This window comes from Canis lupus, chromosome 14 (assembly GCF_011100685.1).
Source record: "Canis lupus familiaris isolate Mischka breed German Shepherd chromosome 14, alternate assembly UU_Cfam_GSD_1.0, whole genome shotgun sequence".
Classification (NCBI taxonomy): Eukaryota; Metazoa; Chordata; class Mammalia; order Carnivora; family Canidae; genus Canis; species Canis lupus.
Genome location: NC_049235.1, coordinates 641,181 through 647,348, shown reverse-complemented (window position 1 = coordinate 647,348; position 6,168 = coordinate 641,181).

Here is a 6,168-nt window from a genome sequence, read left to right as displayed (position 1 = left end):
TTCCTCCACCCATCTGCCCGCAGGCCTCTCTGCGCACAGCCTGCTGCCCTGCCCTTGACGTTCTTGCTGGGTCACAGCATACCTCCTCTGTGTGTACCTGGACAGCCAGGTGCCCGCCACCCGCCCCTGGTGATGCTCCTTCCCAGGCCTGCGTGGCTCCCTGAGGTGGGGTTGGGGGTCCTTCCTGCTGTCCCGTTACTGCTCCCATTCACCCTCAGCACTGTGTGGATGGCTGGGGCACCCGACCCCACTCCTGCTTCAGGGTGCACTTCTGCTGGGTCTGTTTGGGACACGGGCAGGCACGGTCCTCGCCCAGTTGTAACTCACCTGACCAGTGTTGCCCTCAGATCTCCTTCTGCACCAGCCTGGTCCTCCAAGTCCTGCTCCAGACACACCTGCCGTGCTGTGTGCACATTCCCCAGCCATCCCCAGGTCAGGGTCTGGGAGGGCGGCAGCCGGCAAACTGTGCAAGTCCAGCCCGTGAGGACCTCTGGGGGTGCACGACTGTGCCTGGCACTCAGGGGTGCAGCCGCCGTCTGTGGGGCAGGGTCCTGGTCAGGTGGGCACTCTGGCCACTCCAGAAGTGCTCCCTGCTACGACTGGGCCCCAGGCCTGTTATCTCCTTGTGGCTTCTGGTTTCACAGCTTCTCCTAAGTACATTGACCCCTGAGGCTGGCGGGTTTCCATCTCTCAGTGAGTGACCAGCCCCCGAGGGAAAGGGTCCAGGCGGCACACCCTGTGGCCTCCTCTCTCCTGGGCATCTGCACCCACCCTCCCTCTGGGACCGGCTGTGTCACAGGTGGGACCGCCAAGCTCCCTTCACATGCAGAATGATGAGTTCAAGAGATGAAATGGAATTAAACTTAATCAGGACTGACAAGTAGACTTGAGTCTAGCAAGCCCCCCAGCCCCCTCCTGGGGAAGCAAGCCTGTCAGCGGGGAGTTTCCTCCTGGCCTGGCCCAGGCCCACAGCATCCAGGGTTCCCAGGATCAGAACTATCTGGAGTCTGATTACAGGGCTGCTTTACACCCACGGTATTACCTTGAGAATGATATCTGGAACTGTGGAGGGGAAGGAGGGAAGGGGGAAGGAAGGAGGAGGGAGGGAGGGGGAGGGGAATGGGAACGGGGAGGGAGGGAGAGAGGGGAGGGGAGGGGAGGAGGGGGACTGGAGGGGAACCCAGGAGCAGGAAGGGAGGAGTGAGGGGGAAGCCAGGGATTTACTTGCTGCACTTGGGACTAATATTCCAACAAGTGAGAGGTGGCTTTCTGAGAGTCAGGAGGTGACCGACCCCAACCACAAGCAGGTTCGGTGGTTGGAGCAGCCAGCAGGGGTGTCAGAGGACTGGCCCCTGGCTCCCCAAAAGTGTAGCCCCTCTCTGTGCATCAATGGGCTCAGGGCCCACCCCACTCCCAGGCAGTGGACCCCAAGATCCCCCCTCCTGGCTCTGTATTTTCATTCATCTGATCAGCAGGAGGCATGTCTGGCTTGCCAGGAGGACCCACATGTGCTGTGTGTCTATAGCGCTTCCCTCCTCCCCAACCCCTGTCCCCTCCCTATCCCCTGGGTTCCTCTCCCCATCCCCAAGTTCCCCTCCCTGTCCACCGTCCACTCCCCATCCCTGAATTGCTCTGTGCAGCACTTCAGACCACCTACTAGAAAGGGCAAGGAGCCCAAAGTGAACTTTCTGAGGACCCGCCTGCCCCAAATGCCTCTGTTCCAGCTCCTGGAGGGGCGGGAGGACGCAGTCCTGTGGGGCTGGGACTTGGCTGCTGACACTGTCGCCTGGTCCTGGGCTGGGCCTGCCCACAGGAGTGCCAGGGCAGAGGGAGGGCACACACACAGCTCACCTGCTCTAAGTCGCAGGCACCCACAGGGTGGGAGAGCATGCAGGATCCTGGGATGGCCTATTCCGCTGGAGCTCCAAGGGCCTTGTGGGGGCTCTGAGCAGAGTCTGGTCCAGGGGGGGAGGGGGGCCTCTGGGCCGCGCTGCCCCCTCCTGAAGGCCATCCCCAGCCACACTCCACTCTGCTCTGCGGAGTGCCTTCTGCCTCTTCCAGGGTCGCTCCCAACATCCAGGACGGCCCAGGTGCCCTCCCCACCCAGTCCGGAGAAAGGAGGCACTGGGGGAGAGGGTGGCCCTGTCACTCTGTCCTGCGCAGCCACGGCATTGTAGGAAGCACTTGGGAAGCCAGAGACACCGTGTTCTTCACTGGATGTGGGCAGCGAGGGATCAGGAAGCGCACAGTCCCCTGCGGTGACCACTGGCGGCGACATGCCTGCACAGCACCCGACCATCCCCTGGGGGCCAACGGCCATGTCCGAGGTCCAGACCCGGGTTACAAAGTGACAGCTCCTGGCAGGCAGCCTGGAGCGGTCTTGTGGGTGAGCGCCCACTGCCCTGGGACACCCCCGAGTCCTGCCCAGGTGACAGCTGCAATGGCGCCACTAGTTCTCAAGGCTCCACACAGATGCCTATGTTCTCGCAGGGAGGACAGAGCCCACGGGGCTGCCTCATCACCTGGTACATCTGGTGCTGGGGCATGGGGGGGCGGGGTGTACGGGGCTTCTCCCCTCCCCCTCCCTCCTCTGCCCTCCACCCTCTTCCCCTCCGCCTCTCTCCTCTGCCCTCCCTTCCCCTTCTCCCTCCCCCTCCTTTGCCCTCCCCTTGTCCTCCCCTCTCCATTTCCTTCCTCAGGTCTCTCTCCCTCTTCCTCTCCTTCTCCTCCCCTCTCCCTCCCTCCCCCATCCTCCTCCCTCCCCTTTCTGCCCCTCTTCCTCCTTCCCTCCTCCCCCTCCCCTCCCTGCCCAGCTAATAACCACAGCAGGAGCCTCTGGGCTCTGGGCTCCCTCTCCCCCCCAGCTCCAGCCTGTTTCCATGGATGAGGGCCCAACACAAACACAAGATGGGATGCAGCAGCTCCCCTGCCAGCCCCGACCCCCCACAGCCCAGGGTTGGTGGGCAGATGAGGTCATGGCCTCAGGGGCCCTCTAGGCCTGGGGGGGCACTATTTGTTTGGTCTTGTTTCTGTGGCAACCTGCTAGACCCTCCTCCACTCTGTCTAAGGGGCAAGGCCTGTGCCCTGAACCCCCAGCTCTGCCTCACACTTGCAGAATCCCAGGCTGTCAGGAAGCAGCTGTGACCTCGGTCCCACCTCCAAGCCATGCATAGGGAAACTGAGGCCCAGGTAGCAGGCAGAGGCAAGAGCATGCAGCACCAGAGCACTTGTCCTCAGACTGGGGACCCCCTTGTCTAGGAGCTCAGACAGCAGGGGTACCCAGGCACAGAACTTCATGCTGCTCTGCCCAGGTCTGTCCTGCCTAGGGGGGTGGTTAGCTCCCCAACCTGTGTACTGCACAGTGGGCAAGAGAAGGTCCTGGGCAGGGAGCACTCAGAGGGCACAGCTGCTTCCAGGGGGAGCTCAGTAGCCAGGCAGGAGGTGGGGACACAGCCACCCAGGGGGCGGGTGCGTCACAGGTGGGGGTGAAGAGGAAGGGGAGGCGGAGGAGGAGCCCAGGAGCAGGGGCAGGTCCAGCCCGCCACGCTGTCCATCCTCCCACAGCCATCTCAGGAGGGGTGGGGTTGACTCAGAGAACCCCCACCCAGAGCAGGTTCCCTGACAGGGGCCCTGTACCCACTGGGAGGGGGCCACAGTGACCTTGACCTGCTCATGGCTTCTGAGTGGACAGTCCCTCCAAGCTCTGGGCCCCCGACTCCTGGGTGGTGGGCTCCTTGCACCCCTCAGGGGCTGCTTCTGGGGCACCTGCTTCCTGCTGCCTGACTGGGTCCCCTCAAGCCTCCCTGGCCACGCTCCCAGTGGTCCCGGGGCACCCCCCCCCCCCCCTGGGTCCCACAGCAAGGTGACCTGGGGCCCTGCTGGGGCCTGTCCAGGCACTAGCTGCCTTTCCTGGTCTCCCCCCTCCCCTCCCCCCACTTCCCCCCCCTTCCTCCCTCCTCCTTCCCTCCTCCCCCATGCTTCTACACTCATCCTCCATCTCTGAAGTCACCAGGGAAAGCAGGCGCTCCAGCTGATCACCTTCCTGTCTGAGACATTACCTAACTGGCCTTACCTAATCCCCCAGACGTCCCCCCCACCAGGGCCGGGCCACCTGTGTGTCCGGAGCTGCCTGGGCACCTGTGCAAGGCAGGGGAGGCCAGGGGCTCTGAGCAGCCTCCAGCCTGCCCTGGGGCTCCTCTGCTCTGGCCCCCTCACCCAATGTGTGCCAGCAAGCCTGCGGGGATGCCACATCCTCTCGAATTTCCTGGGCCTCCTTGCTGTCCCAAGTGGGCAAGAAGCACCCTGCAGCCTCTGGGGTGTCTGCGCACCGGCCAGTGTGCTGGGATGGCCAGGTCTTCTACCTCAGGCTCTGCGCTGGACGTTAGGAGCTTGGCAGCTGGAGGAGGCCAGACACGGGGTGGGGGAGACCACAGCCACCAGTCAGCAGGCAGGGCAGGTGCTAGAGGAGAGGGACAGCCGCCCTATCCTCAGGGTGCTAACACACAGACACACATGCAGACACGGACACACACGGAGCATATCCACATATCCACTGTACACAGAGCCACGGACAGACGGGAAGCCCTGGGGTCCCCAGGCAACAGGAAGGTCAGCGGTGCGGGAGGCTATGTGGCCCTGTCCAGCCCACCCACCCCAGCACCTCCTTTCCTCTGCCTGTCCAGCCCCCGGCCCAGTGCCCCCTTCCTCTGAGGCCTGTCTAGGCCACCCAGCCCAGCGACCCCTTCCTCTGACTGTCCAGCCCACCCCCCCACAGCCTGCACCAGAGCTGTTATCAGCTGCAGGAAGAACAACCCCATTTGGGCCTTCTGTTCCGTGGCTGGGCCACTCACCATCCCCTCCCGCCCACGGGCAGAGGCCTGAGCCCCCTTCCTGCACCCCAGTGTCAGTGCGTGGGGAGAGGCCTGGATTTCCACCAACTGCTGCCCTGTGGGTTCCCCAGCTCCCCCTGCTGAGCAATCACCCCGTACCTCACCTACAGAGCCCAGCACCCTGCAGAGGGGCCTCAGCCACAGCCTGGCAGAGGTCTGACCCCAGAAGTGTCCTTTGTCTCAGCGGTGGCGTCCACGGGGGTGGGGGGAGGTGCCACGACCCTTCTGCTGCCCCCCACAGACCAAGGGCTCTCCTCATCAGCCCCCAAAGGACACAGGCCTTGAGGTGAGGAGGAAAGGGCTGTTCCAGGAGGAAGACACATGCTCTGTCCGGCCCAGCCCAGCCCCACCCTGGCGGAGAGCACAGTACCCACAGTGGAGCTGCCCCACCCACCAAGCTATCACCCACTTTAACCTCAGGACGTGATCTTTTTTTGAAATGGGGGTCTTCACAGATGTGATCAAGGGTCCCCAGACAGAAGCATGCTGGATAGTCAGCGAGGTTCTGCGTCCCGTACGTAACAGATGTAAGGCTAGAAGGGGTAAGTAGAGGCTGGGGCGGAGCCCATGAGCCCAGGACTGCCTGGGTCCCCATAGCTGAGAGGGGAGGCGGGAAGGACGTGCCCCCAGGGGTGAAACCCAGCCCACAGTCTGGTATTTGGGCCTTCAGGAGTGCAAGAGGAAGGCCTGTTGCCAACAGCCCTCTTGGACATGGACACAGTGGCTCCAGGGAGACAAGCAGACATGGCCAGGCCAGGCCCACGGCTGCCGACAAGGCTGGCCAGGCTCACATGGCCCTCCCTGAAAGTCCTGGAAGGCGAGGCTGGGTGCCAGGACAGGGGTCAAGCTGGACAGCCCCAGGGGCCCCAGCACCACGTTGACCTGTAAGCAGGTGCACAGAGCTCCGACCCTGCTGGGACCTCTGCACAGGGGAGGTACAGCCTCTGCATTGAGGACAGTGCAGCACACCTCCACCTCTGCAGCCCAGCCCGCTGCGTGCTGCTTGCCCACAAGGGAACTCCTGCTCCTAAGCCTGTACCTCCTCCCCACACACACACTCCTCCTCCACTCCTCCTCCACGAGACCCTCCTCCTTCATCAGACCCTCCTCCACCCTCAGACCCTCCTCCTCTGTTAGACCCTCCTTCCCCTCAGGCCTTCCTCCCCCCTGGGGCCTTCCTCCTCCTTTAGACCCTCCTCCCTCATTAGACCCTCCTCCCCACTCAGACCCTCCTCCCCCTCCGGCTCTCGGGCTCTCCTTCCCCCCCTCATATCCTCTT